The following is an 11,647-nucleotide window of genomic DNA, read 5'->3' as shown; positions in this document are numbered from 1 at the left end:
CTACTCACTCGTGGATGACTTTCACTGTTTGTAACCTGTACATGAGACGGTCGTGGAGCTTCTCCATCATGCTGCGTTTGCACAGTTACCTGGGGTTCAGTCTGGATTACCTGCTGTACTTTAGCATTTGGCACTGATGATGAGCAAACACCTCTCTTTACCACATCTGCATAAGACACTGCGGCTGTCTGAACGCTGAGCTGCACTTCTGGACTGGGAATACTTGTAACAGACACCTTTACCTGCTCACCGGTCTGAGAAAGATTTACCTGTTCCTTCTGCTTTTGCCATCTAAGCTTCTGGGACTGTGACCTTTGACCTTTCCTTGGCATTTTGTGCAAGTACAAAGTGGATCTTATATGTATTTATACACAAATGTATACAAAAACTCAACCTCTAAACACTGAAAAACTCCTCAAGTTTCTATTAAATGGATAAATGTAAAACTATACAAATGGTAAAGTGTTCTTATAACAGTTTAATTGATGTAAAAGGCTGGCTTAAATACAAACTCAATATAAAAGTTATTGAAAGATCCTTAAAAAGTTTTATTGTAGCTTTTTCAAAAACTGTATATTCTTTTTTTTTTTAACCAGACTGGTTAATGAATAGGTCTGTACTTCTGTGAAGTAATATGCAGAATAAATCTCATCAACAGGCTATAATAAAACTCTTAGCTTTGAAGTAGACTTTGTGTAAATCTTTCAGATATCTAAAATTTAAAGCAAATATAAGGAGCTGTGGTGGTGTAGTGATCAGATGACAGGCGATGAGGATTCTTCAGCTGGATGTTCTGCAGCAGTCAGGAAACAGGAAGTCTGGGTCCTCAGGGCAGCTTCTCAATGACAATTGTAACTCAATACTTACACTGAGTAATAGAAATGGGTTTGTCCTTAAATAATATTAGTATAAACTTACTGTAGTCAAATGTTATAGTCAATGAAACCGACTTGAAAAATGTATTTCAATCTAATTTAATATTTATGTAAATAGAGCAGTCTGAATGTATATATTACAAAATAACCAGATTGTCTTATTACAAATAAACCTTTAAGAGGTGTATATTTTATATAATTTATCAAAGCAATTGCACCTGTAAGCCAAACAGCCAATCAATGTTTATTCCAAAGTGTAATGCAAAATTAAAATGACAAATGTAGGGCTGTGTAAGTAGTTTCTACTGTGAGTTCTACTGTACTGTAATTCTACTACTGTATATTCAACGTTCTACTTGTAATTTCCAGTAAAATGAGTGGATATGAGAGAGTTTAACGACAGGAAAGAAGGAGCAGTGAGAGCAGAGATCTCTCAGATTTCTGAAAACAGATCGTCGAAGTTGCGGTAACTTCAATTTCCAAAAACTTGGTTTGTTGTCAACCTTGGTTTGTTGTCAAACTTGGTTTCTTGTCAAACTAGGGCTTATGCTTGTCAAAATTAGATAGAGTACATGGCGGAGAAATGATAGAAGATAGAATCCCTTGTCAAAAAAGATGGAGCAGGGAGAGGGAGAGTGATAGGACAGACTGAATTTGCTTGTTAATGGCTTGTTAATGATAGAGGGAGAGGGTTTTCTGCAGCAGGTCACCTGTAAGACAGAAAGAAAGTGGAATTAGACACACTTCCAATAAACCTGGCTTTACCGTATTTTTCAGACTATAAGGCACATTTAAAAGCCTTTAATTTTCTCAAAAATAGACAGTGCACCTTATGTATGGTTGTGCTTACTGATTTCAAACCAATTCTATGTGCTACACGGCACTCTGTCAAATCTGTCAAATGTTTTAGTATGACTTTGGTAAGCTACAAAGCAGCACCACTTGATGTATTGTCGGAGCATGGCTACCATAGTCAGCACCCTCGTAGAGTAATTCGTACTGTGCTTCAACATAATATGGTGTGTGTGTATAAGGGCCTGGCACTTGTTGAGAGCCATGCTTATGAAGCAGATTTCAAACTGATCAATCCACATTCATCAATCCACAAATCCTGAAAAGTGAGTGTATTGTTCTGTATTTTATGTCTTACAACTGAACAATGTTGAGAGTTATTGTAAATGAGTTGAATAAAGTTTGACTTATCTGTTTTGTTTGGCTTAATGTGCCTTAAAAACAGACTTGTTTATTGACATTATGCCTTATAATCTCAAAAATACAGTACATGTAGGGCTTTAAATACTAAAGACTTCTACAGTAAATTATTGGAGTGAACAGAATGACAATGTTTAACAAATGATGGTGGAACTGTTATAAGGACATTTTTACGTTCTATTAAAACAATAAACTAAGTCTATAAACTCAAACTCTGCTACAGTAACTTACTGTAAATATTATATGGTCCAACAAAACCAACACACTGAGGTTAGAGCAGACAGTTTCAGGCCACTCTGTATGAATTTTGGCAAAATGAGAAATTTGGAGACAGCTAGTTTCTACACAGCAGTTTCTACATATTTCAGTCACATTTGGGGCATGTTTGATACACAGCAATAAGCACTCCACTAAATCTATAATAAACTTATCATAGCTGATATAAAGGCCTAATTAGCAAAATTTAGTATGATGGTAATTTCTTTGTAGATCATTTCATGATAAAAAGAACAGAAGTGAGTGCTGTATCTGAGCTGTTGCATGTAAGATCTTAGCTGGAGATTCCCACATTTCTTAAACAAACAAACAAACATGACTTTCAGACAGTTCATCTTTTGTAAATTAGGCCAGGATTATTTTCAAAAAACAGCCTTGATAAAAATATCAGGCCACTATAAAATGTCTCATGTTTATGTTTTCATCCCACCTATATTTTGCAAGTCATTATGACAAATTACAAAAAGCAGTTTTCAGGCAGTGATTTAAGGGAAGAAGTTTTTGAAATCCACAATGCCCTACCACCAGTGGTCTCAAACTCTTGGTCGTTAAGGCCTGGTGTCCAGAAACTTTTCTATGTGTCCCTGTTGCAACACACCTGAATAACATTAGTAGGTCATTAGCAAAACTCTACCTGACTGCATGCTGAGGTGGTAATTCAGCCATTTGATTCATGTTATAGCAGCTCATGAGTGAATGAACATGATGCAATGAAAGTACTTTTAGAAGTACATTTTTCCAAACACTTAAATTACTTAAATTTGAGTAGTCTTAGGGGATGCCACTTCAGCACACAGTCAAATTCTATACTCTCACTAATGACCTACAAATGTTATTCAGGTGTTTTGTAACAGGGACACGTGGAAAAGCTTCAGGACACCGGCCCTTGAAGACTGGAGTTTGAGACCCCTGCCCTATGTGAATATTTAATTGTCCCTAAACTGCTAGTTGTGAGCTGCTCTAATGTGAAACAAACACATATAGTTCTGTAAAGGTTTACAAAGAGATTTCTAAGGATCTGGAGACCTCAGAAAACAGAAACCCTCCCAGATGTTGTAGCTGAACAGGCAAAAACAAGTTGCCTAATAATATCTCGATGATAACCAACAGCTGTGCTGACTAACTGCACTAAACTGAATCATCTATAGTGAGAGAAAAACACCAGCATTAAAGTCAAACATGGTGCTGTTACTGTGATGTCCCAGAGTTCCTTTACTACTTCAGGACCATCAACTCATCAGATCCTGAGCTTAAGTTTAATCACACTTAGGATCTGAAGCACACAAGCAAGTCCAATTCAATGAATGAAACAAAACTCTTGGTGTAAACGAATCAGTCTGGACTTTAATGAAATTAAGATACTTGGTATGACTTGAAAACCCTATATTGGGCCTTAATTAAGACTTTTTTCTTTTCTTTTTTGCCTGTCCTGTTTGGATCTAATTAAGACAATTCTGAAATTATAGTGGACCAAAATCAACCAGTGATGTAAACCAGTCATTACCAGTTACTGTAAATGCTTGATGGTAATTGTTGCTATCAGAGCATCCACAGCTGGGTATTAGAGACCAACATGTTTTTACATTAGACCAGGTTGTTCTGGTTCAAAAATGAAATCATCACTTTAAAACTGCTTTTTGTATTTATCCAGGTCATCCTTGTTAGATGATTTGAAACATGTGAAAAAAGCATAAACAAAATAAATCTGCAAAGAAGAAAGACCTTTCTCAGCACTGTACCGCAGACAAAACCTTTACTTACCAGACTTGTGACGATCAGATCAGTATCCTAGAGAAAGGAAACAACACATCAGATCACTGTTTAATGACTTAGACTGTTGAACCTCTTCGCACACAATCCAATTTACTGTGACATGAAATAACTAGTAAAATCCTCAATTTCTCCAAGCCTTTATGAACTCACTGTAGTCTGAAGAGGACAAACTTCAGTTACAGAGTCTCACATGGCGATAACATGTGTAATAAAGGCATGCATACTACAGAAGTGAAAAGAAGAGGCACCAATATTTGTTGGTACAGATTATGGCTTTTTAGCTCCATCATTTTCTATCACAAGTCAGTGCTTAATAAAGTGTGGAAAAACCACAACTGTTAGAATCAACGGAAAACCTCATCAGGTTTTAGTTCTGATCTGAATATGTAAATCCTAAAATACATGTAAATTTTGACATGTTATTGTAACAACAGTGGCACACCATTTTTGCAATTACAAAAATTATAATAAAAAGTCCTTCCATTGTACCTGTTGGCAGGAATCTTTGTATTTTGCAATATTTCCCTTTTTTATATAAAATTTTAAACACATTGTATCAAGCAAATTATTAAGAAACTGATTTAAACTTAGTGTATATAAATTACACAGTGTATATAAATTACACACAGGCTTTAACACAACATTGCCTACTCACAACTCTGGTTCTCTTAGTCTTTTATTATTGCTTAAATGTTTAACCTACCACTTCTGTTCACTCAGGCAAAAATACTTCTATAGTGGTCTGACTTTAATGTAATACATAAGCAAAATATGAGTGAAGATATAAAGCAACAACTGTGGTGCTCTTAAGTGTTTAAGCTACCACTTACACTAACTCACCTAAAATGCGTTCATAGTTGTGTCTGCTACGTAAATCGACAAACAAACGGAGAACACGAACAACTGTATAAAAACAGTTGTTTGTGTTCAAACATAAAAATCTGACACAAATGGCCTGTTAAACTTCAGGGACAGTCAGAGGTCATGTGTGGGGCCTTTGCTGCTACAAGGTATACATTCTGACCATTTGTTTTTGCCCATCAGTAAATGGTAATGTCACAAAAACCAAACTACGTTAGGTAAGTTGCTAAACATGTTACACAGTGACAATGTCATATTTCTGCAGTTACAATTGCTGCTTACTTACCAGCAAAGGCAAAACCGAAGTTCTGTTTCACTCTGTGTAACAAAAGAACAAAAATACAGAATCAGACAACTGAAATCAGCATCAGAGTCAATACTGCATCACAATCTGTAGTGAAAAAAAAAATCAGTTAAATTCTTTGTTCACAACAGCTTTACTATAAACACCCCATCTTCTCTTTCTGCACCTTATTAAAGATTTCTGTCTTTATTAAGGTGATGTGTCGTTTTATCAATCTGCAATAAGCCACAGAAATTCCTCATTAACGTAAAGCTCTAATACTTTACATAACACAGCAGATACCACAAGCAATGATTTGCTCGCACTGCACACTTGATCAAATGATAACATCACAGTTTCAAAGCATGCAACAATCACAAATGATACTTGATACTATAAATGCTTGATGGTAGTTCTTCGTATCAGGGCTTCCACAACTGGGTATTAGAGACCAGCATGTTCTCACATTAGAACAGATAGCTCTGGTTTGGTTTTCTCTGCTTCATACGTGAAATCATCACTTTAAAATGCTTTTTTGCATTTATTCATATCATCCCTGTTAGATGATTTGAAACATGTGACAAAAAAGCATGAACAAAATAAATCTGCAAGGAAGAAAGACTTTTCCCAGCACTGTACCTCAGACAAAATGAACTCACTTTAGTCTAAAGAAGGCAAAATTAAATTGCAAATGGCCTTAACATGTGTAATAAAAACCATAATTACTACAGAAATGCTTTGATAAGCCTTTAAAATTAAAATTAGACATAAATGGCCTATTAAACTTCAGGGACATTTTTAGGGACACTCAGAGATCTAGTGGGGGAGCTTACTGCTTATAAATCCTAAATGTGTTTTTGCCCATGAGCAAATGGCAAGATATCACAAAAAGCCAAACTATTGTATGTAAATTGCTAAAAAAGGTTACACAATCCCAATTTCATATTGCTTCAGTTACAATCACTGTTTACTTACCAGCAAAGGCAAAACCAAGCTTTATTTCACTCTGTGTAACAAAAGACAAAGAACAAAAATACAGGATCAGAAAACTCAAATCAGCATCAATACTGCATCACTCTCTGTTGTCAAAAAGATTCACTAAACTTCTTTGTTTACTACAGCTGGAATACAAACAACAACTCTCCTCTGTTTTCTTTGGTCTACCTCTCATTTAAGATTGCAAAACACTCATACATGAAAAACTGCACGATGTATATTTTTAAGGCTTTAATATTTGAGGTGGTCTGCATTCAAATTCTACTTCCTAAAATATTACCAACTGCACATAGTATCATTAAATATGCTGTTATTTTAAAATAAATATCTATATACCATTTTAATAATAATAATATACTGACATATTTTATTAATGTGAAGGTGGGCTGTTGTTTATTTCATTAATTTTCCACAAAGTGAGAATTTAAACTGTGCTGCAGATTTAGGTTGGCACAAACAAGCCTTGTTAAACAGTTCTTAAAAATTAAAGTCTACAAATTAGGAGTTCTTATTATTCTTGGGCTATGTCCACATGTACACAGGTACTTTTGAAAATGGAGATTTTTCTATCCGTTTGCACCTTTCGTCCACACTTAAACGGCGTTTTCGGTCACTGAAAAACTAAAAACGCTTGCCAGGATATTTTCGAAAACTCCGTTTTTGCATTTATGTGTGGACAGGGACACGGAGAAAACGCAGCGCCTTTTTTGCCGTCACACTGTGCGCCACGTTATTGTTTCGGTGAAATGCATTTCTACAATACGGTTACTGTTAATTGTTCTCTCTGCAGTGTTTAAATGCTTACATATACACACACAGTTACTGTCCCCCCACAGATATGACTCGGTTCTGCTTCTATGCCCCATCTTTGTTTACCATTTCCCACCGAGGCTTCTAGACTTCTGATTGGCCAACATTTCTACACGGTTAGGAATATAGCGCCACCTGTTGCTTTGGCATGTTCATAGCAGCGTTCTCCTTCATTTCTGCATTTATGTGTGGACGGGATTGTTTTTTAAAACGGAAACGGAAAATCTCCGTTTTCAAAAATACCCGTGTATGTGGGGACATAGGCTATGTTTAATCCTCAGTTTCTCCCCCCCTCCTTTGTCTTAATTAACCCACAAGACCTGCACACACGCGACTCTTTTTCTCCCGTGTTCGGTCAGAGGCGGTAAAATGGCTCCTTTGATCTTGCCGACAGCTGACACTGAATCTAAGATGGCGGTTCGTTAAAAACTTTACAGCATAAAGAATGAGGCTGTTTTAACCAACTGATTTGTGAAGAGAACTAACTGCACCTTATGTAACAGACTGACAAACACACCAAATGTAATTAATAAAACAACACAATAACCGTGGTTCACAGTCAAATTTTCATTTCACACTGGGCTCAAAGGAGCGCTAGGCATTAGCATCGGGTTGTTAGCTCATCAAACACTCCTTTTACATACAAAAATGACAAAGTTTCACTAAAAAAAAAAGCAACCACTGTGTTACTCTAATATGAGTTATACCTCGGTTGGCTTTATAAATCACTAAAAGAACTCGTTAAATCGCACAAACAGACTATAAACATTTAGGAGAGAAGAGGAGAAGCAGAGCAGCAGCACTCACCCAGAGCGGACTCAGCGAAGTGTGCGGAAAGGCGGATGTCCGGCAGTCAGGTAAAAGATGAGGCGTTCACGGGTAGTAGGAAATTCCAGTATTACACACAATGGGCATTGTAAACATCAAAAATGTAGGTGATTTTAAATATTCTATACAATATTTATTTGCTACAGAAAAAACTCGCAGAACTTTAATTCTATAAGTTGAATAAATATTATTAGAAGGCTCTTCTCCTGAACACCAACACCAAATAGCTGGTGATAGAGTTCACCAGACCTAAAAAAAAAACAAAAAAAAAAACAACCAGTCCAAGACAGTCTGCAAAGATGTTTTAAAGACAATATATTTATATTATAACTGTCGAAATTAACGCGTTAACTGCGATAATTAAATTTTGGAATTAATTACGTTAGAATATTTCACTATTTAGCGCAACACGCAGATAAGTCGCTCCCATAATTCCACTTGATTTGTTTACCGCGCCACTGAAAATGGAGAAGCAGGAACAGGATGGCCTTCTGGATGGGGAATTTAAATACAAGAAGAACATAGATGGGACAATAAACAAACGCGTTGTAATTTGCACTCACTGTAGTAAAGAGTTTCAATTTCACCGTTCAAATTCGACCTTAAAATACCACCTTAATGCCAAACACGCGTTTGTCGGGGCAGCAGCTTCACCCGGCCTGCGTCAGACCACTCTTAGGCCACTCGGCAAGTCTTCTTTGGACAAACTGACCGACAATATAGCCAAATGGATAGCAAAGGACTGTAGACCGCTAAGCATTGTGGAGGACAAGGGTTTTGCGGATGTTTTAAAGGTTGCATCTCAGGACGCGTCCTACAAGCCCCCAGCGAGAAGCACAATAACAATTCGAATCCACGAACTGTATGAAACGGAGAAAAAGAAAAAAGAAGAGGCTTTAGTTCACACAGAATGCGTGGCTCTGACAGGAGACCACTGGACATCATTGAGTAATGACAATTACCTGGGAGTTACTGCGCATTTAAGAAGTTTAAGGAAGACCTTGCTTCCCGCCAGGAACATACCAACTATGCATGGCTCCAGATCGCAACTGCACTGGACCCACGTTTTAAAGACCTACGCAGTATGCCCAAGACTGACAGAGAAGCAGTGTGGACCACACTGGCAGGCATGCTGCATGAAGACTCTCCTAGAAGATCACACACTGCAGAAGAAGGTCCAGCCAAGAAGAGGCTGAGCCTGCTGCAGATGGACTCTGACTCTGAGTCAGAGGAGGAGGTACAGCAGGAAAGAGCCATACAGCGCTACAGAGCAGAGCCCTGCACTGCCTTAGAGGACTGTCCCTTACAGTGGTGGGCAGCTCATGCAGGAGCCCACAGCCAGCTGCCCCGCCTTGCTCGCAGATACCTGGCCACTCCTGCCTCCACAGTGCCCTGTGAGAGGCTGTTCTCTGTAGCAGGGCACATTGTGAACAAGAAGAGGTCTGCTCTGCACTCAGAGAACGTGGACAAGTTGGTTTGTCTCAGCAACTGGCTGAAGGATGAGTAGACCAGAGGACCGTGTGTTTAGAGCTTGTTCTATGGTTGAATGTGATTTAAACAATACTTTTCACTGTTGTTCATATTTTTTTTGCACTAATCTACCTTACCCAAAAGGATGATTGGAGATTTTTTCTATTTTGCCTGTTGAATTAGGCCTATGTTCTGTGAACTTGAAGATGTATATGGATAAAACAATGTGCTAGATTTAAACGGGTGGAAAACATTCAGTAAAAATCCCTCACAATTATTTGAAGCCCTGTTCTGCTTGTACTGCTTGTACTCACAATTAATAATAAATAAAACAAACAAGTGTGTTAAAAACCACTATCTGTCCCGATTTTTACACATATATACACATATACACATATATTTCGAGTTGCGATTAATCAATTTTTAGGCTGTGATTAATTCGCTTCCAGCACAACACCCAGCCTACGTCAGACCACGCTGAGTGAACGCAGGCCACTCAGCGTGGTCTTAGCATTAAATAACACTAACAAGTGTGTAAAAATCCGCTATCTGTCCGTATGTTTGCACACATTTTGGTCATATTTTGAGTTGCGATTAATCATGATTAATTAATTTTTAGGCTGTGATTAATCTGATTAAAATTTTTAATCATTTGACAGCCCTAATTTATATATATATAAACCTTATCCAGTAAGGAGTCCCCTCAAACAAATGACCATAATTTCCTAACCGTAAGGGCTAGAACGGTCGTTCTTAATTCTTACACCGTTTTGTTCAGAAAAGATGGGGGAATCTTCAAGTGTTGACAATTTATCATTAAAATATGAATTATTGAAGATATTTGACTTGTAATGGACCATAACTGAGTAGAGTTGAAGCAAAAACTGCTTTGACTTGCCCTCAGCTGGCTGGGAATCCATGGAGGCCTCAATATGCAATTTCTATGTCTCAGCCCTCAGATATGATTGGCTGGTTGGGAAGCCGTGCAGGCCCTGATATGTAAATTTGAATATTACAGTTCTCACAGAGGATTGACTCCCTGGGGACCTGCCACAAATATATAGAAATACTATGATTACCCAGAAATACTACATTTAGAAGAAATACTATGTTTTAGCACAAATACTCTGATTTTGCACAAATATTATAACATAGCAGAAATACAATTATATAGCAGAAATGCTATATTTAGAAAGAAAAATATAATATAGTAGAAATAGTATGATTTAGCAGAAATACTACAATATAGCATAATAACAATGATTCAGCAGAAATACTATGATTGAGCAGAAGTACTAAGATATAGTAAAAGTACTTTGATTTAACAGAAATACAATTATGGAGGAGTAATACTTTAAAATGGGAGAAATATTGATACACACACACACACATACACAGAGCCTAAAGGGAAGAGTATTTGTACCATGGAGTGTTAACTAGAATGTGAGGTCCATATTAGAAAAGCTGGTAAAATCATAAAAGTTTGCAGAATTGTAATAAATGATGAATATACATCATTTATATACATATCACGAATGTCTCAGTCCTCAAAGAGGATTGGCTGCCTGGGGACCTGGCAGAAATATATAGAAATAGTATGATTAAGCATAAATACTACATTTAGCAGAAATACTATATTAAGCACAAATCATATAAAAAGCAGAAATACTATATTAAGCACAAATCCTATAAAAAGCAGAAATACTGTACTATGATTTGGTAGAAAAACTATAATTAATCAGAAATACTATATTTGGCAGAAATACTATATTTAGCACAAATCTTATGAAACAGCAGAAATAGTATGATTTAGCACAATAGTAATAACTTAAACAGAAAAATTGGAAAAGCAAAATGGACAGCTGAAAAAATGCTGAACATGCTGAGGGTCCATCAAATATACTTGTTAAATGAAAAAATCAGCAAAAAAATATATAACAGTCACACAATCACAAATATGTACACATAAGGAAACACACATGCACAGAGAGACACACAGACAAGATCCAATTCAGTCAACCAGTATAAATATATTGAATTTGAATCTTACAATGAGATCATCCCATTTAAAGGCTTCCTCTCTCTCTCCCCCTGTGTGTCTCTCTCTCTCTGTCTCACACACACACACACACACACACACACACACACACACACACACACACACACACACACACACACACACAGAGGGAGAGAGCTGCTGAATTTAAATCCACCAATCAGAGTGGCTGTTTACGTTTTCCCGCCAAAACAGGTGCATCTTTTT

General features: G+C 36.9%; 1 protein-coding gene and 1 long non-coding RNA gene across 6 annotated transcripts in view; both read right to left on the bottom strand.

Moving 5' to 3' along the window:
• Nucleotides 1-11,647, bottom strand: part of sdk2b (sidekick cell adhesion molecule 2b) — a 325,205-nt gene that overhangs the window by 77,328 nt on the left and 236,230 nt on the right. The window lies entirely within an intron of this gene.
• Nucleotides 516-8,529, bottom strand: LOC146568808 (uncharacterized). The gene is made up of 5 exons (XR_014893658.1): nucleotides 7,894-8,529; nucleotides 6,256-6,286; nucleotides 5,284-5,315; nucleotides 4,125-4,151; nucleotides 516-1,585 (listed from the first exon to the last, which is right to left on the bottom strand). It is a non-coding gene; the product is annotated as an uncharacterized LOC146568808 (long non-coding RNA).

The sequence above is a fragment of the Mchenga conophoros genome, linkage group LG8 (genome assembly GCF_057382185.1).
Source record: "Mchenga conophoros isolate Kocher_MC1m ecotype Shallow Benthic linkage group LG8, M_conophoros_male_GT1.1, whole genome shotgun sequence".
Classification (NCBI taxonomy): Eukaryota; Metazoa; Chordata; class Actinopteri; order Cichliformes; family Cichlidae; genus Mchenga; species Mchenga conophoros.
Note: the sequence above shows the minus strand (reverse complement) of the source record. Positions and strands in the feature narration are given on the sequence as shown.